Below are 26,408 nucleotides of genomic sequence, written 5' to 3' on the forward strand. Positions count from 1 at the left end.
AGGTCAAGATCTCACTGCGGGTTGGAGCTTCTCCTCAGGCTCTGCACTGGCAGCTTGGGGCCTGCTTGGGATTCATTCCCTCTCTCTCAAAATAAATATAAATACATATGTATTTTTTTAATGACATAAAAAACAGTCCAGTAACTAAAACAAAAATATATGCCATAGTATCTATTGTGGCCGGATACAGAAGAGAGGTGTCAGGTCAAACTATGAGGAACTGTGGCCGGGGAGGAATGGAGTAAAGGGGGAGTGCGCAGAGGTAATTTAGAAGGAGGTTGGGAGGTACCAGGTGTAAGGAGTCCCAATGCCTTGCCTGTTGGAGAGGAGGGTGAAGGCTTAGAATAAAGAAAGTCCTCTTACCAAGGGTAAATGGGATGCTCGCCATTGCACACCAACTGCAGAATACTGGCCTGGCTTCTTTACTGTTCTTGCCACAGGCTCTGACTGCCTACACATTTCGACTCGATTGTTCAGTTGTTCGGGATTTTCAGGTGAGGACAACGTCTGCTGTCCCCTCTCCTACTGTGTGTGATTGTACAGGAGTAAGGGTTCTTTGGTGAACCGGATTTACCTTCTCTGACACTGTTTTACAAGACTGTGTTAGGGAGTATTTCATACGAAGCTTTTACCATAATGTGTTTACCATAATGAACAAAAATAAGTTTTGGGTTTGAACTACGGTCTCTTAGCACAGCTAATAATAGAACACCAAAGTGTTCTGAGAAGCCCTGCAGTAATGGAACTTGTCTCACTCTGTTTAGCCTGGTGTTTCTCAAGCATTTTGACCACAGAAACGTTTGAGTAACACCCTATTAATATCTCTCCAGTGCGGTTTTTCCCAGAACACATTTTGGGAAATGCTGACAGAGAAGTCATTCACCTGGGCGCAGACACTGTCACATCTCAAAAGACATGTCAGAAGTACTTTTTGAAAAGCAACTGACTGGATTTCAGTAAGGATAGTTGTGTTCAGGAAAATGGTCCAAAGTTAACAAAGTACGACAAGCCATGTAACGTTTGGAAAAGGAAGTGAACCCTCCTTGCCTTTCCTACGTACGTCATGGACAGTAGATAATGTCTCAATATTATTGAGCAAATGCCCTCAATGTATAATTATAAAACAATGGAAAAAATTACTGGGGGGGGGGGGGAACATGAATTGTTCCAAGTGGAAATACTACAGTTAAGGGTTTCTTTTATTTTTGTTACTTTTTTTAATGTTTATTTATTTTTGAGAGACAGAGAGAGAGAGAGCGTGAGCAGGGATGGGGCAGAGAAAGGGAGACACAGAATCTGAAGCAGATTCCAGGCTCTGAGCTGTCAGCACAGAGCCCGACACGGGGCTCAAACTCACAAACTGAGAGATCAGGACCTGAACCAAAGCCACCGAGCCACCCAGGCACCCCTACAGTTAAGGGTTTCTTAATGACAAACCTAGGAAATTTGTTCACAGACTCCTAGAAAGATCTACTATGTTATTTTTTTAATGTTTATTTATTTTTGAGAGAGCGGGGAAGGGCAGAGAGGAAGGGAGACAGAGGATCCAAAGCAGCCTCTGCACTGACAACAGAGAGATGGATGCAGGCTTGAACTCACGAACCACGAGATCATGACCTGAGCCAAAGTAAGATGCTTAACCAATTGAACCCCCCCAGGTACCCCAACCAGCAGCTCTTAATGAGGTAGTTTCACATGTCTGACACAAAACTCTGTCCTGGAGAGCTTTGAAGTGACTTCCTAGTATGTTGCTAAATTTGCAGCTTCAAGCAAAACCTGCCTAAAGATGAGGTAAGAATACGTCGGAGTGCCCTTGTTCCATTGCATAGAGCCAGAAACCTGGTTTCATTAGTTTGCCCAGAGGTGAGTAGGCTCCAGAGGACACACTAATGCTAACCAAACTCAAAAGGGATTGATGTATAAACTTAGAATGTGCATTAACTACTTCCTAGTGGAAAAACTTAATTTTCAGCCATCTGGATAATTTTATTTGCCAACCAGGTGTTCCTTCATGAAGGAAGATCTGCGTGGGAGACCAGATTCTTACGCTATGGTAGGTCGTATTGAACACAGATAGCATGGAATTAACCAAGAGAATGATACCCAAGTTTAATGGCACCGGGTGTTTTCAATTCTACAGATAATACCTGTTGGATTGACTAAATGTTTTCATGAATAAAAGGCACTGTGTCCCACGGTGCTAGAGGCAAGATAAATCATTTTGCCGTTTTGAACATCACTTTCAGAGATGCTCTCCCCACCACATTCTTTCTCAAGCTACAATACAACACGGTGAACTTGGTTTAAGTTTTTCTGTTTCCAGCGTGTAACCAGCTGTGCCTCCCTGCAAGTGCACCCAGGTCACCAAATTTGGATTTGGGGGCTTTCTAGATGGTCTCTTTGTGCTTTCTGTTGATGACCGATTTCATTCTATGTATTTGCTCTCTTTCTGAAATTTAAGTATCTATTGGCCCCGTTGTTGGTTTGAAACCTTGGGAGCTTCGCGGGTGAAATCTGAAATTGTTCTCCATACACAGAGGGTGAGTAGAGACCGAGGAAAAGGGTGAACACCCTCAGATTGGTAGGTAGGAGGTTTAATAAGCAAGGCTTGTCACGGGTAGCTGTAAGTCGTAAATCGCACGCACCCACCAGAATCTTAAGAGTTTACGTAGAAGCCTTGACAGGGTCAGTCATGGGTACTGTCCAGATGACCTCAACACACGTTGCTCTCTCCAGGCTATTTCTTGAAAATGGATCCTAGCACGGGAACAGCAGGCAGGGTGTACACGCCAAGGATGGAAGAGGATGAGAAGCCTCCGATTCTCCAGTCCAGCCTGAGGGTCAACTGGTAATCAGTGTCCTCCTGATGACTTCCTCTACCACCCACTTAACCCATCCAAGAACCGAAACATGTATTAAATTGTTTTTCTTTTAAGTCTATTTATTTATTTTGAGGGGGAGGAGGGGTAGAGAGAGGGAGAGAGAGAATCCCAAGCAGGCTCCACGCTGACAGTGCAGAGCCCGATGCGGGGCTCAAACTCACAAACCATGAGATCACGATCTGAGCCAAAGTCAGATGCTTAACTGACTGAGCCACCCAGGCGTCCCTGAAACCTGTATGAATCTAACTTGATGTTAAGACTAACGACACGTAATTTTCTAATCAAAGAGGACCCGTCCGTCTGTTCCATAGGACACATAGTCAAAATTGCATTTGCCCACTGTTGAGATAGTATAGCTATCATTATTTAGATAGCTCTTAGATATTTTCTCCATGTCTAATTATAAATTCTGGTAGTGACTGACTTCACAAATATATATATATTTTTTACATTTATTTATTTTTGATAGAGACACAGCACAAGCGGGGGAGGGGCAGAGAGAGAGGGAGACACAGAATCCGACACAGGCTCCGGGCTCCGAGCTGTCAGCACAGAGCCCGACGCGGGGCTCGAACCCACGGACTGCGAGATCACGACCTGAGCCGAAGTCGGCTGCCCAACCGACTGAGCACCCAGGCACCCCACTTTACATATATTTTATACGTGCTCCCAACAACAGCCGTCATTTATCTACATTGGTACTAATTTATTGTACTTGAAGAGGGGCCCTGAAGAGGAATCTCCAAGAATTTGGAGAGCTAGCTCTTGGAGTCTGAGCTCAGCAGCACCCATCTGGGACGAAATAATAATGAAAGAACCCGAAACGCAGCCAAGAAAATATCACCAGGAAAGAGATCTCGTGTCGGTGCTCTAGAAAATACTCATACCAGGGGATGCCAACCACCTGTGAGACTTTGAGCAGACTCCAAGAGCTGTGTCACGAAAGGCGGAGCCCAGACATTTATGCAAAAGGACAGATACCGGAGGTGCTCATACTACCACAGCTCCTGGTGATTCTGCCAGAGGATGCCAGACCCCTGTGGGGACGTCACCCACCAAGTGCAGGGAGCTGGAATTGCCGTGGAAGCTCTGGGGGAGATTCGGGATAGCGGGGAAGAGGCAGGAGGTGTGAGCACGTGGAAAGTTGGGGAAAAGGGACGCAGAGGGCTGGGACCACCAAGCTAGAGCAAGGTGAACAGTCCCAACAGGGGGAGGAAGAGAGGCTGAAAAGGTCTCTGCCAGGCTGGACTGAGAATGCTGGTCTCTCTGATCTGACTCCCTCAGAACTTGCCCTACAACTTACCGCCTTCAGAAATTAGTCAAGATCTGGCTTTGTCCAGGCTCCTGCCACACAGTTCCTAAACCCTTGGAGTTTTAGGAGTGAGAAGAGTGTCTTTTGGATGCTGCGGAGATGGCTGGTGGCCGGAGGCCCTTAGGGCTGATACCCAGAAAGACCAAGGCTTGACCGTAGGGCTGGATGTTTCAGCCCTTTCCCCTGACCTCTAAGGAGGCGAGAGGGCCTGGAGTTAATTACTAACGTCCAGTGATCTCATCAGTCATGCCTACATAGCGAAACATCCATAGAACCCCTACACGATGGGTTCAGAAGGCTTCAAGGTTGGTGAGCACAGCCAGGTTCCGGGAAGGTGCCTTGCCCTGAGAAAGCTTGGAAGTTCCAAGTGTACCCACCCTCCTGTCCCGGGCCCCGGTGCATCTCTGCCATTTGGCTGTTCCTAAATCGGATCCATTAAAGTCAACCGGTAACAGTAAGCAACGTGCTTGTGTGAGTCCTGTGAGTTGGTCTTGTGAATTATCAGAGCCGGGGCCAGGGGGTGCTACGGATTTATAGCCAGTCACCGGGAGTACTGGTGATCTGGGATTTTGTCTGGCATCTAAAGTGGGGACGGTCTTGTGGGGAGCTTTAAACGTGTGGAGTCCGACGCTAACTCCAGGTAGTGTCGGAACTGATTGGAATTGTTGGACACCCACTTGGTGTCAGAAACCTGGAGAAATGATTGGTGTCAGGAAACAAAACAAAACAAAACCCTCATTCATGAATGTAGATGCAGAATCTTAAATAAAATATTAGCCAGTAAAATCAGGCATCCACCTAGGGTTTATCCAGGAATGCGAGGGTGACTCAATATTTCAATATTCTAAAAAGTCCATCAAGGTAATTCATCACAGTAGAAAAAAATTCATAACATTGCAGACGTACCTCGTTTTATTGTGCTTCAGTTTACTGCAGGGCACAGATACTATGTTTTTTACAAACTGAAGGTTTTTGGCAATCCTGGGTCGAGCAAGCCTATCGGCACCATTTTTCCAACAGCATTTGCTCACTTCATGTCTTTGCGGCACATTGTGTAATAATTCTCACAGTATTTCAAGCTTTATTATTCTATTTGTTGCAGTGATCCGCGATCATGATTACCACTCGTCACAAGCTCAGATGACAGCATGTTGTGGCAAGAAAATCTTTTTTAAAGTATTTTTAATTAAGGTATGTACATTGTATTTTCAGACATAATGTTATTGCACATTTAATAGACCACAGTAGAGAGTAAACATAACTTTTACACGCACTAGGAAACCAAAAATTCATTTGACCTGCTTTATTGCAATGTGTGCTTTATCTCAGTGGTCGGGAACCAAGCCTACAATATCTCCCAGATATGCGTGCCTTTGTTTTTAATGTTTATTTGTTGGGGCACCTGGGTAGCTCAGTCAGTTAAGCATCTGACTCTTGGTTTCATTATCAGGTTATGATCTTCCAGTTCGTGAGTTCGAACCCTGCGTCGGACTCTGCACTGACAGCTCGGAGCCTGCTTGGGGTTCTCTCTCTCCCTTTCTCTCTCTGCCCCTCCTCCACACTCTCTCTCCCTCCAAATAAATACACTTAAAAAGAGAGAGAGAAATTTTATTTATTTATTTATTTTGAGAGAGAGAGAGCGCACAAGCCGGGGAGAAGCAGAGGTAGGGAGAGAGAGAATCCCAAGCAGGATCTACACTGTCAGCACAGAGCCCAACGTGGGGCTCGATCTCACAAAGTGTGAGGTCATGACGTGAGCCAAAACCAAGAGTCGGACGCTCAATTGACTGAACCACCCAGGAGCCCCAACATGTCTCATGATAGATACATAAAATGATGACATCAGAGAAGGTGATTTGAAAAAGTGACACTGAGGGTCGCCTGGGTTTTTCAGCTAGTTAAGCATCTGACTCTTGATTTCGGCTCAGGTCATCATCTCACAGTTCGTGAGATATAGCACAGAGCCTGCTTAGGATTCCCTTTCTCTCTCTCTGTCCCTCTCTCTCTGTCTCTCTCTCTCTCTCTCTGTCCCTCCTCTGCTCTCTCTGTCATGCTCTTTCAAAATAAATAAACATTTTAAAAAGTTTTTTAAGGGGCGCCTGGGTGGCTCAGTCGGTTAAGCGTCCGACTTCAGCTCAGGTCACGATCTCGCGGCCCATGAGTTCGAGGCCCGCGTCGGGCTCTGGGCTGATGGCTCAGAGCCTGGAGCCTGCTTCCGATTCTGTGTCTCCCTCTCTCTCTGCCCCTCCCCCATTCATGCTCTGTCTCTCTCTGTCTCAAAAATAAATAAACGTTAAAAAAAAAAATAAAAAAAAAAATAAAGTTTTTTAAGTGAGCTCTTTCCTTCCTCCCTTCCTCTGAGGTCTGTCCCTTCAGTTTGAATGAATTAGTTGAAAACCGTAGTCTCTTGTAGTCCTGGCCTGAGCCATAGGCTATACTACCTGTTGTGTCGCTAGGGCCCCTGATCCTGTGATCACAGGATCCTCTGGCTTTACATTCTGGTCCCCATCTCTGGTTCAGTGTGTCTTTTGCTGATTCCTCAATCTGCAAGACAGAACAGAAGGAAGCTGGCAAGCAGATACTATTGGATGATTAATTATTGTAGCAGGTACTCCAGTAGGTACCAGAGGGACAAATAGGAACCGAGGTCCTGGAGGAGTAAGTCACTCATCAAAGGTCCCTCTGCTGATAAATGGCCGGGCAGGGCTGAGATGTGAACCCAGTTAGTCTGGTTCCACAATTCACACTCTTTTCTTTTTTTTTTAATGTTCATTTTTGAGAGACAGAGAGAGACAGAATGCAAGCAGGGGAGGGGCAGAGAGAGAGGGGAGTCACAGAATCCGAAGCAGGCTCCAGGCTCTGAGCTGACAGTGCAGAGCCCGACGCAGGGCTTGAACTCATGAACCGTGAGACCTCGACCTGAGCCAAAGTCAGACGCTCACTGACCGAGCCACCCAGGTGCCCCCAGAATTCACACTCTTAATCCTTCTGTGTCCCTAACTCTACATGTACATAAACCAACCAGAACACTAAGCACTGTCAGATAGACGTCAAAGTACAAAGGAAAGTGATTAATTGTGACTGGGCGTGAGTTGGTTCTGGAAGGCTTTTAAAGAAAGAGGTAACATTTAAGCTAGGACTTAAAAGATGCAGGTTTTGGCAGAAAATGAGAGTGTATTAGTCAAGACAGACTGGACTATGCCGTGGAATCGAAAGTTTAACCCAACCAAGATTTCTTTCTCTTAACCAAATGTTAATTCAAGTGAACAAATATCTAGGGCATTCCCTCAGGGTCACGGCTCAGAGATCCAGGCTGCTCCCACCCCCAACTCATGGTCATGCATTCCAAACACCTGCTTTCCTGATCCCGATGCAGGGAAAGAGACAAAAATGTGGAGAACGCACACCTGCCTATCAACGCTTTCAGCCCGGAAGCCACGCACATCATCACTTCATTGGTTCTAACTAAGAAAGCACACGGACTGTTTGGTAAGAATCTATTGCCTCGCCACGGAGACGAGAACAGGGGCATTCCAGACTGAGGAGGGAACATGTACAAAGGCACGAGAGGATAAAAGTGCACGGTATGCGTAGGGAAGAGTAAATGAATTCAGGACCCAAAAGACCACGAATGTCATTTCATAAGTGGAAGTCTGCTGGGGCCGCCATTACAAAATGCCAGAGATTGGGTGGCTTAAACAACAGATACTTATTTTCTCACAGTTCTAGAGGCTGGAAAGTCCGAGATCAGGGTGCCAGCAGGTGGGTTTCTTCTCAAGCCTCTGTCCTTGGCTTGCAGACGGTGGTCCTTCTGCATAGTGTCCCCTGATGTCTCTCTCTCTCTCTCTCTCTCTCTCTCTCTCTCTCTGTGTCTTGATCTCTTCTTGCAGGGACAGCAGTCAAATTGGATTACACCCCACCCTAATAGCCTCATTTCAACTTCATCATCTCTTTAAAGGTTTAAGTCTCTGAACTAAATGTTTGTGATGCCCCCCTGACCATTCATATGTTGAAGCTATAATCCCCAGTATGACTGTATTCAGAGAGGGGACCTTTCAGGAAGTAATTAAGGGTAAATGAGATCATAAGGATGGGGCCTTGATCAAATAGGATTAGTGCTTAAGAGATCTGGAGTGGGTGCCTAGGTGGCTCAGTGCATCCGACTCTTGATCTTGGCTCAGGTTATGATCTCACAGTTTGTGAGTTCGAGTCCCGGGTCGGGATCTGTGCTGCCAGCTCAGCCTGGGGCCTGCTTTGGATTCTGTGTTTCCCTCTCTCTCTGCCCCTCCCCTGCCTTCACTCTGCCTCTCTCTCAAAAGTAAATAAACATTTAAAAATATTTTTTTAATAAAAAAAAAAAAGAGAGACCTGGGAGTCAGCTCTCCCGCTCTCTCTCTGGGCCTGCACAGAGGGGTCTCCTGAGGACACAGCCAGGAGGCGGCTGCGAAAGAGCCAAGGAGAGATGTGTCAGAATGAAACCCGCTTTGCCAGCACCTTGGTCTCCAGCCTCAAGAACTGTGAGACAATAAATCTCTGCTGTTTAAACCACCCAGTCTGTGGGATTTTATTTCAGCAGCCTGAGCAGACGAAGATAACCTGTGAATACGGTCACATTCTGACATTGTGGTTAGGACTTCCACATGTGAATCTGGGCCAGGGGGACTCAATTCAGCCCACAACAACAGACAAGTGGAAGCTCTCACAGAGGAACATCAACGTTTGCCTTGTTTTACATACAGTAATGAAACAGGGGCAGGTGCGGGGCGTGCAGAGGTGGGGGCCCGGCGAGCAGGTGCAGGCCGAGGTCAGGACGGAAGCAGTGAGGACACGACAGAATGGAGACTGGAAGATCTCCAGGTGTGGACCTTGCCCTTGGAGACTGGGTCCGACTCGGTGAGGGAAAGAGAACAGGATTCCAGGGTTTCCAGCCTCCCTGCCAAGCAGATGGGGGTATCAGCGTCCCAAATGGGATCCCCAAAAGCAGCAGTCCGTTTGGGCAAAGACAGACCTCGTTTTGTGCAGTGTTGCTGGAACATACACACAGAAGCGTCCAGGAGACAACTGGAAATGCAGCCTCAAGCCTGGGAGGGGGGAGGGCGGGGCGGGGGGGACGTGAGGACGGTTCCCAGGGGGAGGGCGAGGCAAGGCAGAGGGACCGAGGGAGCAAATAACAGGGTTTGTGCAGATACCTGCAGTGAGACCAAAGGTCTCTCCTTGCCGTTAACACAGCCCTCCTCACCCTCCCCATACACCCTGGGCCCCGCCAGCTGGCTCTCCACTGCCATCCACTGCTCCCTCTTTATTCGATCGCTTCAATCCCGCAGTAGCTGCTTTCCTGCGATTCATCCCAACTCTGCGCCACACTGCATGAGCCCTAAGTTCGCAAAGTCCTGTACGTGCCTGTCCCTGGTCTTCCCTGCCTGGTCTCAATGTCAGCTGCGTGACCCTGGGCCAGGCATTTAACCTCTCTGAACCGCAGTATTTTCCACCAAGGAAAAAAATGTAATACCTGTCCCCACCTATTTAAAAAGGGTAGTCGTGAAAAGCAAATGAAAAGACTGAATATGAAACAGATACTCTCTAAGGCAATAAAGAAACCGTAGCAGCTGGGGTGGGGGTGACAGTGATGGAAGTTATGGTCACAATATGCCCTGTAGGGACCAGTCAATGAAACTTAGCTAGACGACCTAATCCAGAGAGACATTTAATTGATTGCTTCTTTATGGATCTGACTCTACGATTGCTACAAATAAACAACATAATCTTTGTCCTCCGGGAGCTGGATGGCAGCATGCAGACAGAGATCAACACAAAGCACAGGATAAAGCGCGCCTGTCCCCACGCGGGTCAGACCCAAGCTGCACAGGATGTCAAGGGGAGCAGACATAGTCAGGATGATCCGGGAATGCTTCCTGGAGGAAGTGGACTTTGAAGGGAACCTGTGATGTGGCCAGGTAGAGAGGGAAGAGGTGCACACCGACCTGACTGCATTGGAGGAAAAGAATCGTGCAGGGGAGCCCTGAATTGGAAGCCAGCCTGCTCCTGACGCTGGGAGGCCCCACCTTCCTGGAGACGAAAAGAGTGTGGGACCGTGTCCTAAGTCAATGCGGTGGGGCTGGGATTCCTAGTTCATTCTGTCGCTAAACCAGTACTTGAAGTCAAATCACCATCCCGCGCAACGTCAGGGATCAGGTGCACGGCCAGTCGAAACCGTTCCAGACACAGTGCCCGCCACTCAGCCAGCCTGCGAGGACGGCTGGGGCCCAGGCGGCACGCAGGGCTCCTCGTGCAAGACTGACTGCACGCTTCATCTGCACGGACACTTCCTTGGCTCACAGATTGCTCTGGAACAGTGGCAGCACTGGGTCACTGGGTCAGCCAGGCACCCACAGCAGCAGGGGAGCGAAGGGGCAAGCCCAGCAGGGTGTTGGAAGGGCTGGAGGAGGCCGCTTCTCCTGGACACCGGGACCGAGGGGCCATGGGCTGCGGGGGTCGCCCTTGAAGACGCAGCCAGAGGTCCCTTCCGCCCCAACACATACACATACACACACACACACACACACACACACACACACCCTGTTAAACTAGCATTCGTTGCTAATGACACAGCTGAAGACTTCCTCTTTTCACTCATAACTTTTCAGACTATAACTTACTGAAAACACTGTATTTCACTGGATGAACAACCCTCATCTTAGTGGTGCTAAGCACTGGATGGAGGGGTTTCATCCACTTGACCAATTACAAATTTAAACTTCTCTGATAAAGGGGCACCTGGGCGGCTTAGTCCCTTAAGCATCCAACTCTTGATTTCAGTTCAGGTCATGATCTCACGGTTCAAGAGTTGGAGCCCTTAATTGGGCTCTGTGCTGACAGTGCGGAGCCTGCTTGGGATTCTCTCTCTCTCCCCCCCCTCCCCCATCTCTCAAAATAAATAAGCAAACATTAAAATAAGTTATAAACCTCTCTGATAAAAATATAAGCTGGCTCCTTTATTTCCCTTTGTGTTTAAAAAAAATATCTATGAAGAATTTGAAACTCACCTTCAAAAGGGATCAAGAAGAACGATTTTTAAAAACCCAAGAAAAAGAGGCAGATTTCATGCCAGCAGGGAGGTCCCACTTCGTACAATGGGAGGTTCTGCTGGGGAGAGGGGAACATGTGTGTGCCATGTATATTTTTAGGGAGTTGCTGTGGTCTGAATATCTGTGTCTCCCCAAAATTTATAAGTTGAAACTGTTAAAAACATTTTTTAGTGATTATTTTTGAGAGAGAGAGAGCATGAAGGGGAGAGGGGCAGAGAGAGAGGGAGGCACGGAATCCGAAGCAGGCTCCAGGCTCCGAGCTGTCAGCACAGAGCCCTATGTGGGGCTCAAACCCACACACCATGAGATCATGGCCCGAGCCTTAGTCGGACGCTTCACTGCCTGAGCCCCTCAGGTGCCCCTGTAAGTTGAAACTGTTAAAATAAAAACCACATCAAGACCAGCCTTGAAAGTTCCCCAAGCGGGAAAAAAAAACAAAAAACAAAAAAAAAAACCCAGTTTAGTCATACAATAAAGCCTGATTTAGCTTATTTTGCAAGGCTAGCTTGACCTGGGCCATTTCTTGCTTCTGCCTCTGGAAATTATAAGCAACATGTGACCTGTTTCCCCAGGATAATGTGAGGTAGGCACTGCCCATTTCCTTGTCACTTAAGAAACTTGTAGTATTATAACCCATCACTGTAAAGAATAAGCAGTCACTGCCTCCACGCTGTCTAAGCTGCTTTATAACAATGCACGCCTGAGCCTCCCTCTCATGCTTCGGTTTGAGGGCTCCCAGTTTGCAAACTGTCTTTTTGGTGCAGGCGCAATAAACTTGTACTAAGTACTACCTCGGTGATTCGTTAGTTTTACTCCTGAAAGTCTCCGTCAATGAGATTCCCACCCTGACAACAGAGACCCCAGAGAGCTTCCCCGCCCCTTCCGCCCTGCGAGGACACGGCATGAAGTCTGTGGCTGGGAAGAGGGCTCTCACCAGCCCCGGCCATGCTGGCATCTCAGACTCCCAGCCTCCAGAACCATCAGCAATCAATTTCTGTTGTTTGTAAGCCAGCCACTCTGCGGTATTTTGCGATGCCAGCCTGGACGGGCTAAGACTTCCCATTAGGGTACAGAATAATTTTCCTCTGACCTTTTCCCATGTAAGTTCGCTGAAGGGGTTCCCTGAAAAAGAATGAAGTGCAAAACGTAGGACTGACTCCTAAGGTCTCAGAGAGGGGAGCCTGGCCGTCTCCCTGTCTTAAATGAACACTGCACACCAACAAGAGACAGTCCATCTTGATTCTTAAAACCCTCTAGAAGGGGTGTTGCTGGGGCATCTCTGGGCCCCCCTCATCTTCGTGTTCTGTGTGCAGCCCTCCGGAGGTATCTTCTTTCATTAGACACATTGAAGACCCCCTATCCCTTCCCCACACTGTCACCCCCAACACACACACACACACACACACACACACACACAGAGTTGATCAGACCACAGTTTCCTGGCTCTCTAGAATCCTGACTTCTCTCCACAACTAATTCCAAGGCCACAAACAACAAAGAGATCATCCTGGGCCTATCTGACCCCACAACAGGCCTAGCATTTTCCCCCTCTCAGAGTCCAGCTGACTGAAGTATGACATCAAGCATTTCAAAGAATCCAGACCATCCCTACAAGGCATCAAAAAGCAATAGCCTCATCCTTCCATCCACCCATGCTTCTGGCTTCTTCTCACATGAAGTGGCTGTCACTGTCCTTAAGATCTGTGGGAGCAGAGTGTTCCTGTCCGCCAGAGAGGGCTCCCTGGGGAACACACGCATCATATCCTTTGTTGTGCAAAGGTGGAATAGGATCCCAAGCCACTGCACTCTCTTCCCTAGTAGGGAGACTCTCGTCCCAGCTACACGGCTGCCAGTCACAGTCCAAATGCCCACGTCCCACATGCCTTGTTAGCTGTGTCCGGCCTCAGAAAGTCCTCGTTTTTGTTACATTCTCAATAACTACCGAGAACTTCTCTCAAGTATTCCAGAACCTCCCTTCAGAAATAGGACTGACTATTGGCCCTCACCACCTGGCTCTGGTCAGCAACGGACACGCAATAGATCTACAGCTAAATGCAAGTTCTCCTACTCCGCCAACACCCCAGCTGCCTCAACACCTTCCCATCCTTCAAGATCCAGCCCACCCACCACGCAGTCTTCCAAAGTCCTTTCCTGATATTCCACCCGTGTGACCTTGAGCAAGGATAAAGCGAATGCCGGGACTTACGCACTTCCTCTACCCTGCAGGTGTCTGTCGTGGCACCTGTGATTGGCGTATGTGGCTTCTAGACTAAAAGCTGCTTGCAGATAGGGACCATGCCTCGACTGTCTGCTATCCCAGCATCTGACGATGTCTGAAACACAACAGATGCTCAGCACGTGTTTGTGACATGGATGAATGCATAAATGACACACGCAATTCTATTTGTTTAGGTTTATTTACTTATTTTGAGAGAGAGAGAGTGCGCGCGCGCGAGCACACACACGCGTGAGCGAGCTGAGAAGGGGCAGAGAGAGAATCCCAAGCAGGCTCCGCACGGTCAGCACAGAGCCCGACACGGGGTTCCATGTCACGAACCGTGCGATCGTGACCTGAGCCGACATCAAGAGTCAAGACTCGGACACTTCGCGGACTGAGCCACCCAGGCGCCCCTGACATAAGCAATTCCGAATCCGCCCGAGCCCTCTGAAGATTCCTACTCCTTGCAGTGCTCAACCAGGCCCAACGATCTCCCTAAGTCTTAAAGAAAAACATTTGAGAGGCCCGAAGGAACGTTTTGTCCGCCTCACCCCCTAGCTGGTCAGAGTTGCCCGGACACAGAGATAGGCCGGAACGGGAGCAGCGCCCTGTGTGTGGGCCACGGAAGGCGGCCCAGCCACGCTCTCATGTCCGCTGTGTGTCATCAGCCAACTCCCCTCGGGGGCAAACCTCTTGGATAGTAGACTTTCCACCGCTTCTTGCCACATCTTAAGCAAGCCCGGACCCCTCCCTGGTGGGGTGCCAGCCACCAGGCCTGGCAACAGAAATCAGAGGTGGCAGCGGTGTGGCCGGTGGGCCTGTCTACCCAAGAGTGGCACTGGGCCTGAGCTGGAGGCCAAGCCGCCCCAGGAGAAAGAAGGGACCTTCTGACCCATCCCTTTCTCCCAGTCCTTGATAAGCCTGTCACTTCCTAGGTGACAGCGGCAGTGAACACAGGAGGACTCGAGTGTGAAGTCTCTCAGCTCAGGGAGAAGACAACATCCCAACCTTCCTCTCGTTCGCATCGGAATGGTCTTTTGAACTTGATTTTGAGCTTGAATCTGACCGCATCACTCACCTGCTCCAAATTCCTCAGTGGCTTCTTTTGGGGGGAAATCAGACCACCTCTGAAAGGCACAGGAGATCTTTATGACCCGTCCTTGCCTGCCTGTCCCCCCGTACTCACCAGACTGGCGCACGCCTCTGCCCCGGCACACGCCGCCCCCACCACAGCAGAAGCCCCTTCAATCTCAGCCTCAAGGCTCTGCCCTCGGGGTTCCTGCCCCTGCTCCTCACACAGATTTGGGAGCTAGGACCCACTGCGGGCTGTGCTTTATGCTTCTACTGTTGTAGCGAGACCAGCTTCACTGTGTCACTGTGTCGCTGAATCACCCCAGTTCTTCAGTCTTGGTCCTTACCCGCCCCTGTCCTTACCTGCAAAATGGGGACAATAATGGAACCTGTTTCCCAGCGTCGGTAAGAGGGCTGAGCCCGGCCGGGGAAGCTGTCCTAGGTGGCTGGGGAAGTGAGCCAGGGAAAGGAAGGACATCAAGACGGGGGGGTATTCGCCGGCAGGTTACCCCGTGGATCACCAGAGCCGCTGGGAACCGCTGGGAGAAAAGGTGTAGAAAGAACACTCTGAGCACAGTTTTTCCTGGGCGGGTAGGAAGCTCCTCACCCTCCAACATTCTGCCCAAGCAGGGGATCAGGGCTGATGCTTCAGGCCCAGGGGGCGGCTGGGACACCTAAACAGATAATGTCATTACAATACATCCCAGTCATTTAAGACCGCAGGCGTGCCCTCCGCTCCCGGCCACACGCTCCGAGCCTCGCCAGCATCCCCGCGCTCACTTCCCAGAGTTGGGAGCCTGCGCACCTCCCGGGGCCCAGGGCACCGGACCGCGCTCACCTTCTGGAGAAATGCCATCCTCGGCCTGTACTGTTGGCCTTGGTGTCGGATCGTCATCCTGGCCCCCGGGTGGATTCGGAACCGGAACGCCGGCGGCCCGCAGGGGGTGGGTGGGGGAGCCCCCGGCGCAGGCGCCCGCGCGCCCCGCACCCGCCGCGGCGTCCGGGGGGAGGAGGGCGGCCCGGAGCGCGGGCCGGGGGCGGCTGCTGCCGGCGGCGCCCCTCTCCTCGGCCTCGGCTCCCGCCCCGGGAAAGCGGCTGGAATGCGCGCCGGCCAATCAGCGCGCCGCGCCGCGGGCTCATTAGCATGCGCTGCGCCGGCGCCCACCTGCCGCCAGGGGGCGGCGTCCGGCCCCCGCGGGACCCCGAGGAGCCTCAGGTGAGACCCGCGCGTCCGGGACCCGCCGCCGGGAGGATCTGTCGCAGAGGGTGCGCCTTGGACCGCATCACTGAAACCTGGGGGGGAAGTGATGACAGTATACCCGTGGGTCTTGGATCCCTGGCTAGCCTGCCACTGACCCGCTGTATGGCCCTTAGCGAGGTGCTTCAACTGCCTGAGCGTCAGTTTCCTCATCTAACGGGAGAAAAGCGACTGGGTGGTGAGAACTGACACCTGTCTGTCAAGTGCTGTGGGGACGGAATGAATAGCGAAGTTCACTGGCAGCGGAATATGGTTGGCGGTGAAGTGTGATGCCCACCTGCCAGGTGGGCTGGCTGTGAACGCTGGATTTCCCCGAGCTTTAGAATCTCAAGCAAGTTATGGAAACTTTCTGGACTTCATTTTCCCCTTCTGATCAGCAAGGACAGTGCACCCTCCTCCTCGTTTTTTTTGGGGGGGGGGGGGTGGGTGGGGGGGTGGCGAGCAGTTTGGTTTTAAGTTTACCGAACTAATGCATGTAAAGGCACTTAGAACAGTGACTGACACATGGTGAATATCAGGTAAAACCATAGTTTGTCTCGTGTCTCTTGAAACACTTTCTTAAAAATTATCATGCCTAGTGTCTCCCTTATATATATAGTCAGGGATATATATATATCATCTCAGAATAATGGGAGAACTCTTGTAGTAGTAAATGGAAGTAAAAAGTATATATAGACTCTGGAACCAGATTACTTGGGGTCAAATCTCAACTCTGATATTTACTAACTAGCTGTGTGTCTTTGGGCAAGTTACTTGACCCCTCTGTGTTTCGGTTTCTGTAAAATGGGGATGGTGCGATGACTGCCTCCCTCACAGGATTGTTAAGGGGAGATAACAAAGTAAACAAATGAATCGATGTCAGGTGTTACTACTATTAACATTATGTCATTAGAGATAGTGTAATAGAAAACACAAAACTTGAAATGAAAATAGGCTCGAGTTTGACAGTTACTCCCTTCCTCTTGCTCTCAATTTCTTCATCTATGAAGGGAGGGGTCTAGAACTAACCAAACTCTGACAGGATGACACCTTCCAGGTCTAAGACTCAGGATTCTTAGGACCAAGGACATGCCCGTGTTTCATTTCTAGAGCTAGGCAGCCGGAGCGTGGCAGATGAATCTGGTGTCGGAAGCCGGGAGGTGGGCACTAGCCAGAAGGCACTCGGCAAACACCTCTCCAGATAATCTGCTTCTCATCCTGGTGGAAAAACCAAGTTCCTCCCAAGCTACTCACATATCTGAGCTCTGACTTAGAGCGCTGGAAAACAAACGCTTTCAGAGACCAAATTCTGAAGTCTGGTTGACTCACAGGGACATGACTTGGCAAAAAGCCATGAGCTACGGCTCCCAGGCCCAGCGAGGCCACTGCACTGGTGGGACTGCACCAGCGAACGGCAGGGAAAGCGCTCATTTCATCCAGGTTTTCGAGTTTATTGGAATGGGTTAAGCGAAGTGATTTCAGAATCATTTTAAATATGTGTATGTCTGTGATGGTTTCTCCTGTCGATTTGGGCTCCTTTTTTTCTTGATCGGTTTATATCATGATTTGTCTATTATAGTGAGACTGTGTGTGTGTGTGTGTGTGTGTGTGTGTGTGTTTACTTGACAACCGGGTTTTATTGAAAAGTTAGAACTTTAAGGTCATCTAGTTTATGGATATGTATGTTGTTTAGGTTAGTTAACAGACATGAGCAGGCTCAGTAAACTAGAAAAAACAATTACGTATATAGAATGACCACCTGTGTCACTTGGCATCTCTTGTCCTGAAATAGTTCCTCTTGAGGCCTCAAAGTGACCACGTTTGGATGATAAAATACATGGTCACCCTAACCACATGGTAATGTACTCCTCTAACAATAATCTCATCAAGCCACCTCATTTCCTAGCTGTGGGAGACATCATGGGGCATCAGAAAGAGAATATGACCAGAGCTCAGGACCTGTATTCTGATCACAAATCTATTCCTGACTCGTTGGGGGACTTCCGGCAAGGCACATCATCTCTCCAAGCCTCAATTCCTACTCAGAGTCCGTTCAGCGCTTCCCAAAGTTTGCTCTACAAGGTGCTTCTTAGATGTCAACGCACACGCCAGTCCTCTGGGGATCTTGTTTAAGTGTAGATTCTTATTCAGTAGGTTCCTCTGAAGTTGAAGTTCTGCATTTCTAACAGGCTTCCAGTTCATGCCCCCCATCTGGTAGCAAGGGTCTAAAAAGACGTGTTCCACAGACTGGAAATGAACATGACTTTTTTGAAAATAGCAAGGAAGGGATTATAGTGACACACGTTCAGAAATCCATCTGCCCGATATATTTTTTTTTAATTTTTTTTTTAACGTTTATTTATTTTTGAGACAGAGAGAGATAGAGCATGAACAGGGGAGGGGCAGAGAGAGAGGGAGACACAGAATCGGAAGCAGGCTCCAGGCTCTGAGCCATCAGCCCAGAGCCCGACGCGGGGCTCGAACTCACGGACTCACAGACCGTGAGATCGTGACCTGAGCTGAAGTCGGACGCTTAACCGACTGAGCCACCCAGGCGCCCCTGCCCGATATATTTTTAAAGGATTGTTTACTGCAGTGCCTTTAACGTACTTCCAAAGAGAATGACCTTAGCAACTCGGAAGAAAAGATTTTTCATAAAGACAAAAGTCTTTATTTCATAAACTGATGCAACAGAGCTAAGAGGGCGACCCGTGTTTCCATGCTTGTGCTCAATCCCTCTCCCAGATGAGTAGATGAAATCTTGGATTGCTTGTCGTACTTAATCCTCACTGCAGGGAAAATGGTTTCACCCACAGCTCCTTCCACACACCCCCCCCCATCCCTGGCTGGTATTTTGGACCTTGTTATCTGACCCATGGGTCACTGACCAGCGACCCTGGAGTACCTGACCTAGGCCACGAATCCATAGACTGCCCAACCACCTGTAACATGGCCAGATATAAGATGATTACCTGGGAAACCAGATTTTCACTCTTGGAAATGGCCATGGGAGCCAGCTAGTAGACATGGCCAAATCTGAAGAGAAGCCCCAAGGTAGAATCAGGCCCATGGCAAACAGAAAGCTACAGGTGAGCTGAAGTTATGAAGGAGACAAACTTGGGGCAGGTAGTTGGAGCCTGGGATAGAGATGAGAACAGAGAAGCAGCACAGAGCAGGTGCAGAGATGCCCCAAGAGCTCTTAGAACCAGAAGCAGAGGTCACTGGTGGCTACTCTTGCGTCACAGAGAGCAAATTATATCAGCCCTTAGTTTTCAGCGGAGGTAACGGCTACAGATCAGGAGAGCGGTAGACATGGTGTCATTGTGTTTCAGCCCGACATTTGTGGACCAGAGGGGAAAAAGCGGACTTTGCTTCCTGTCTTCCAGGAAGCCCAAAGCAAATGTGCAGCCAATTGGTGGCAATGGTAGGACTTTATTGCCATCATATCTTCATTCTGGCCAACCTCACCCTACACGCACCCTGGGCTCGGCCCCGTATTCAATCTGTTTTCTTTGTCCTGATTTTTAATTTATAATTTACCCATTTTATAATATGCATCTTCTACATGCTGCATCGACCAAATTGTGGAAAGAGGCAGGGTATAAATAAACAAACAGATTGAAGAGGGTGAACTCAAGTGGATTCATGTCTGAATGACCATGTCCCCAAATCCCCCTTAATCCTTAGTGTAGGCATAGAGGTTATGTTGTCTAGTGGCATGGCATAGGAGTCACACAGCAGTGCATCCCCTTAAAACTCAGAATGATTGGGGGCATCTGGGTGGCCCAGTCGGCAGAGTGTGCGATTCTTGATCTCCGGGTCCTGAGTTTGAGCCCCATATTGGGTGTAGAGATTACTTAAAAATAAAAGCTTTAGGGGCCCCTGGGTGGCTCAGTGGGTTAAGCATCCATCTTCAGCTCAGGTCATGATCTCACGGTTCGTGAGTCCGAGCCCCGTGTCGGACTCTGTGCAGACAACGCGGAGCCTGGAGCCTGCTTCAGATTCTGTGTCTCCCTCTCTCTCTCTCTCTCTCCCCTTCCCCTGCTTGTGCTCTGCCCCCACCCCACCCCCGACTCAAAAATAAATAAACACTAAAAATTTTTTTAAAAGTCAGAATGATTGGATCGATGACAGCGTTGATGACACAGTGTTTACATTTTCACACAAAGATACAAAAGAATGACTAATACATTAGAAAATAGCGTCTGCATCCAAAAGTTCTCACCAGTCTGAGCTTAATCCAGGATGCTTTCGAGAAGTGATCAAATGCCCGTGCTGAATCAGCATCTCTGGGCTAAACATCAGTGTCAGGACATCTAACTCCTGTCCTCAGTCATAAGAACTAGCCACGTGAATTTCTTTTTGAAAAAAATTACAATTTGATCCCCAAATTGGTATCGAGACATTGTCCTTTCTATGCCCTCTACCATGCACCAGAGGAGAAATTTCTTTTAAAGTTTAGTACCAAAAAAATGTAGTCTTCCCCCCCTAAATTCCCCCAAACAAAAAATCCACAACGTTTCCTTTTCCCTGATCAAAAGAGAGGTCCTGGCCAGCAGAAGCCTCTCAATCTGGCATTACCCTCCCTTGGGACAACAGAAATCAACATTTAATTTTTAATTCCCCCCCACCCCCACCCCTCTGTTTTCCTGTTTGAGTTCATATGCTTATTGGTTTTATTGTCTGGACTTTTTTCTTTTGGTAAGCCACAACAACTCCGTTTTGGAAATGACTTGGGATATAAATAAAATATATGAATGGTGAGTAGGAGGTGGCTTGATGAACTGCACAAAGGAGGGGAGAAAGGAAAAAATGAGCAATCTGAACAGTGTTCAAGATAAGTAACTCTATTGAAGTGATAGTTTGAAATGTATTTTTTAACGTTTATTCATGTTTTGAGAGACAGAGAGAGACAGTGTGAGCAGGGGAGGGGCAGAGAGAGGAAGACACAGAATCCGAAGCAGGCTCCAGGTTCCGAGCTGTCAGCACAGAGCCTGATGCGGGGCTCGAACCCACGAACTGCGAGATCGTGACCTGAACTGAAGTTGGACGGTCAACCGACTGAGCCCCCCGGGCACCCCTGAAGGGATATTTTGAACCGATGTTTTATTTTAGTCCACAATCCCTGCTAGAGGGAGAACAGCGTGGTGAAATATCTTCGATCATACTCTCCTTACAAGACAATTGATCGGAGTACTTCTGGGCATCTGAATTGATCAGCTCAGCTTGAATGTAGAAGGATGTCTCATTCTGCAAGCCTGGATCTCCTCTCTCCTCCCTGCACCTCCATCATTTCCAGGTGACGTGGGTGAGGAGGTGGGGTGGGGAGGGGCGGAGGGGGGGAGGGGCGTGGGTGGGTGCCAGGACTTAAGGGATCTCAGAATAACCTGACCTAAGTAAGCCTTCCTAGTCATCCCCAGAACACTTTCTTATAATCAGAACTCTCTCTGGCCCATCCTTTCCATATTTTTTTAAATGTTTTATTTATTTTTGAGAGAGCGAGACAGAGTGCGAGCGGGGGAAGGGCAGAGAGAGAGACACACACACAGAATACAAAGCAGGCTCCAGGCTCCGATCTGACAGCACAGAGCCCGACGCGGGACTCGAACTCATGAACCGTGAGGTCATGACCTGAGCCAAAGTCGATGCTCAACCGACTGAGCCACCCAGGCGCCCCCATCCTTTCCACCTTAAAGATCAGAGTTCTTGCAATGGGTCCAGGGAGAAAATGTCCCAGAAACACTTGCTAGAAAATGTCAAAGGCAGGGGCGCCTGGGTGGCTCAGTGGGCAAAGTGTCCGACTTCAGCTCAGGTCACCATGTTGTGGTTTGTGAGTTCGAGCCCCACATGGGGCTCCATGCTGACAGCTCAGAACCTAGAGCCTGCTTGGAGATTCTCTCTCTCTCTGCCCCTCCCCCACTTGAGCGCATGTGCATGTGTGCTCTCTCTCTCTCTCTCCATAAATAAATAGATGTGAAACAATAAAAACTTTTAAAAAATCTACTTCTATTATTTCACCTGCTACCGGCTAAATCCAAACTACCAGCATCTTCTGCTTGGGCAACTACAATAGTGCCTGATTGGCCCCATTCATTCCTGCCCCACACCTGCTTCCAGCTTCCAATTCTCTCCTCTCAGGGTGACCAGAGTGATTTTTTTCCCCCAAACTCTATATTTGGACATTTCCCCCTTCTGCTTTGAGGGGATCCGTTGTGCACCGAAGCTCTTAGGAAGAAGCCTAAGTCATGAGTCCTATGTGACCCCAGGACCCATCCCATGTGCCTCTCTGTCTCTTCACCTCTGTGCCCCTGCCACACCGGCCCCCTTTCCATTTCTGGAAAACCCAAGCCTCTCTCTGCTCCAGGGCGGTCACATGTGGTCAAGACTCTTCTTCAGTTACCTTTTACCTGACTAGCTCCTCATTCTCTAGGTTCCAGCCAATAAATCACTTCCTCAGGCAAAAACCATCCCGACTCCTCCCTCCCCCAGCTGGTGTAGGTCTTTCCCTTATGCCTTTTCTGGGTCCAAGTTCCTTAACTATACTTTTTTTTTTTTTTTTTTTTTTACCTGTTAAAGGAAAAGGTTGGATTTATACCCCCACGTTCATAGCGGCTTTGTTCACAATAATCCAAAGGTAGAAACAACCCAAGTGTCCATCGATGGATGAATAGATAGATAAAAATCGGTAAACGCATGCAACGGAGTATTATTCAGCCTTCAAAGGGAAGAAAATTCTGACACATGCTACGAGATGGTTGATAATTATGTGATCCTCTCTGCGTTGTCTGTCTGGCTTCCTAACTGGACTGTGAGCCCCATGAGGGCAGGGGCTTTTCCTTCCTTTTTTTTTTTTTTTTTTTCTTTTTTCTTTTTTTAATGTTTATTTATTTTGAGAGAGAGAGAGCGAGTGAGGGAGGAGGAGGGGGGAGAGGCTCTGAAGCGGGCTCTGTGCTGACAGCACAGAGCCCAATGCAGGGCTCGAACCCACTAACCACGAGATCAGGACCTGAGCCGAAGTGGGACACTTAACTGACTGAGCCACCCAGGCGCCCCAAGCCAGGCAGTTATTTTAAGTGTTTTAAAGACAGCTCACTTCACCTTCCTGACAACGCCCTGAGGGAGGTACTGGGATATAGTCCCCGGGGTCGGGGTCGAGGTGAGAATCCGGGGCTGGGGGGAGAGGCATTAGAACTAGGAAGTCAGCGGTGGGATTCGAACCCAACAGTCCAGCCCCAAAGTCCCAAAGTCAATACATAACCGTCACGCTGCATTGCAAATCCCCCTGTGGGCGCGATATGAATGTCTGTGGGTGAAGACACGAGAGACAGGGAGTAGCTAGATGGTAGGAAAGCTTGTTCTCCCAACCCTGAAGTTTTCTTCCTCCATCGTGGTCCCCTGGCTGTGGCCCTCCCAACCTGGCTCCGCCCCTTTGCACACAGGGGCGGAGGACGCGGAATCACTTCTGCATTACCCACACTAAGTAGCATCCCCCCCCCCCCCCCCCCCCCGTCCCCGTGACCTGGTGGGAGACCTTGCCCGTTCTTGGCCAGCAGGTCCCTTTGACCCTCCGACATACTCAGGTCTCTCTCGGAACCTGGACTCTATCGGAAACCAGAGTGCTCTTTCCCAGTTCAATCTACCCCTGAGAGGTCGAAGGTGCCCTCATTCCACACGTTGGGGCCCAGGCCTGCTGCACGACCTCCATCTTGTTCTCGGGCCTCTGGGCTTTGCCAGGCCTCCCTGGGGTGCCACAGACATGGCCAAGGGGAGTACCCCACCTCTACTGGGTGCCTCCGAGGCGCTGGGCCCTTGTACCCTTCTTTCATTGAATACCCACGACACCCCTATGGGAGAGCTACGATCGGGATCCCCATTTTACAGATGGGGAAACGGAGTCAAAGAAGCTTTGCATCGCTAGCTGAGATCACGTAGCCTTGAAGGGTAATTAGCAGAGCTGGGATTTCCCCCCCCCCCCCCCCCCCCCCCCAGGCCGGCTGGTTCTGGAGTGCCCTGGGCTGCTTCGGCCCAAATGCACACCAGCTGATGGCCCTAAGAGACCCTGGCCACCAACATCTCCCTTCCCCCCCCCCCCCCAAGGGATGGGTGTCCTTAAGTGTTCCTGTGACAGGCAGACTCAGTCTTCCGGACCCTCAGCCCCTCCTTCTGCTTCTAGCAGACAGCATCTTTCCTGAGGAACAGACAGGGGGGGAAGCCCGAGCCAGTGTGTCCTCTCGCGAGGGGCTTTCCGAAGTTCCGCCCAGCTGCTTTCTGCCTCTGACTTTCCCAGGGCAGCCTCCCTCTGGAAGGGTGTCTGGAAGGGCACAGGAAGATGACTGATGCTGGATTCGCAGAGGAAATGAAGACACGAGCACCTGTGAGGATTTTGACATCCACAGGTTTTCCCTTCTGTATGTGGACAGGGAGTTTCAAACTCATTTCTGCGTCGTACTTCTCTCCGCGCCCACACCCAGTGGGTCCAACGGAAGCGGCTCTGCCTCCCTTCCCCTCCCTCGCGGCCCTCCCCCTCTCTCCCTCCTTGGCCTCTTTCTCCGTCCCCAGTAACACCAGCCGGCCCCGCCCACCGTGGAAACACTAGCTCTGCCCTTTCGTCTCCCCTCTGTCCCTCTTTGGCGGGCAGGCAGCCCTTCTGGATTCAAAGCCAAGGCTGCTCTGCAGATATCAAACATTTAAAAAAAAAATTTTTTTTTTTACATTTATTTATTTTGACAGACAGAGAGAGCATGAGCAGGAGAGGGGCAGAGAGAGAAGGAGACACAGAATCCGAAGCAGGCTCCAGGCTCTGAGCTGTCGGTGCAGAGCCCGACGTGGGGCTCGAACTCACGGACCGCGGGATCATGACCTGAGCCGAAGTCGGACGCTCAACTGACTGAGCCACCCAGGCGCCCCCTGCCAAACATTTTTTTTTTTCCTCAAAAACCTTCTGTGACTCCCAGTTGGCTCCCAGAGAAGGGCGGCAGCCCTCGCTGGCATTCCGAGGCTGCAAGGGGACCCAATTTTCCAGCCGCTGCTGCTACCTACTCCCTGACATGCCCTAAGACCCTGTTCTGGGGTCAGTTCGGGTGGCCTGCTTCTTCCCGGGTGCAAGCTGAACCTGCTTTGGGCCCTGGCCTCCCCCTCTGCCCGAACCTCCCCCTCCCACATCCTTTGCTGCAGCCCCAACCCCCCCCCCATTGCCCTTCTCCCTGCACCCCTGTCAGAGCCCCATTTCCTTCCTCTTCTTCGGCCCTCGTTCCGTGCCTGCTTGTGACACTCACTGCTCCCGGGGACTCCACGTCCCCTCTGGACTCCAAGCATTCCCGGCAGGGTGGGGGGGAGGAGGGAATGTAGCCAGGGGCTCCAACAATCCCCTCACACCCCTCACTCTGCCCCTGCATTGCACCCCCTCCATGACCCACCTCCCTCTCCATCTCTGCTGCACCCCAGAAGCTCCCTCTTTCTTTTTTTTTTTTTTTAATTTTTTTTTTTAACGTTTATTTATTTTTGAGACCGAGAGAGACAGAGCATGAACAGGGGAGGGGCAGAGAGAGAGGGAGACACAGAATCCGAAACAGGCCCCAGGCTCTGAGCTGTCAGCACAGAGCCCGACGCGGGGCTCGAACTCACGGACCGTGAGATCATGATCTGAGCTGAAGTCAGAGGCTTAACCGACCAAGCCACCCAGGCGCCCCCAGAAGCCCCCTCTTAAACAGACTCCCCTCTGTTCCTCTCCCTGCAGAAATCTGCCTGCCAGAGGAATCAGCAGCCCCGGGGGAACCACCTCCCTAGCTTCCCCCCACCCCACCCCTCCCACGATGTTCCTATGTGAAAGCAGGAGCCCAGCAGCTGCCCGCCTCCTCCCCTCCTCCCCTTTAGAGTGTTCTGATCACACATCCCGCTTGTATCAGCCTTCTTCACTACATGTTAGGACCTCAGAAGCAGGGAAACTGTCATGGTAATCTTTTCTTTTTTTTTAATGTTTTTATTTATTTTTGAGAGAGACAGCATGAGTAGGGGAGGGGCAGAGAGAGAGGGAGACACAGAATCCGAAGCAAGCTCCGGGCTCCGAGCTGTCAGCACAGAGCCCGACGTGGGGCTTGAACCCACGGACTGTGAGATCATGACCTGAGCCCAAGTCGGACGCCCAGCCGACTGAGCCACCCAGGCACCCCAAAATGAATTTTTCAAAAGCAACTATGGAGTTGTCCTGTCAATGTGGGAGCAAAGAGACCCCGAGGAAGCTACCCGGTGGGGGTTTGCCGGCCGCCCATGCTCTCAGGCTCCCTCTTGCACTGGTCATGGTGACTGTCGGGAACAAGGGCACCGCCGTTGGGCCGATTTCACAGCCTCTCTTCTCCCAGGCCCTCCCAGCCCGGACACCCCAGACCGAGAGGCAGGAACTGGGGTGGCTGATGTTTGTGTGGAAACGGTGTCTTCCAGTCAGTAGACTGATGAAGGCACTTTTAATGTCCCCAAGGCCCACGGCGGGAGCCAAGCGCCCTGGGATGGGCGGGAGACAAGCCCGGGGGAGCGAGGAACGTGGGTGGCCACAGGTCAAGTGCCCGCGTGAGTCCGTGTGCAAAAACGCGCTTCTCCGTGTAGTGAC

The 26,408-nt window shown here is 50.2% G+C and overlaps 2 long non-coding RNA genes across 2 annotated transcripts; one reads left to right on the forward strand and one right to left on the reverse strand.

Annotated features, from left to right (window-relative positions):
- The first annotated feature begins 2,059 nt into the window (after positions 1 to 2,059).
- On the forward strand, positions 2,060 to 9,225 carry LOC125927378 (uncharacterized). Its single transcript, XR_007459318.1, has 3 exons — positions 2,060 to 2,912; positions 5,297 to 5,385; positions 7,571 to 9,225. It is a non-coding gene; the product is annotated as an uncharacterized LOC125927378 (long non-coding RNA).
- Positions 9,226 to 11,578: 2,353 nt separating this feature from the next.
- Positions 11,579 to 15,394, reverse strand: LOC125927380 (uncharacterized). Its single transcript, XR_007459321.1, has 3 exons — positions 14,932 to 15,394; positions 13,490 to 14,624; positions 11,579 to 12,401 (listed from the first exon to the last, which is right to left on the reverse strand). It is a non-coding gene; the product is annotated as an uncharacterized LOC125927380 (long non-coding RNA).
- Positions 15,395 to 26,408: the final 11,014 nt, after the last annotated feature.

The sequence above is a fragment of the Panthera uncia genome, chromosome E1 (assembly GCF_023721935.1).
Source record: "Panthera uncia isolate 11264 chromosome E1, Puncia_PCG_1.0, whole genome shotgun sequence".
NCBI classification, from domain to species: domain Eukaryota; kingdom Metazoa; phylum Chordata; class Mammalia; order Carnivora; family Felidae; genus Panthera; species Panthera uncia.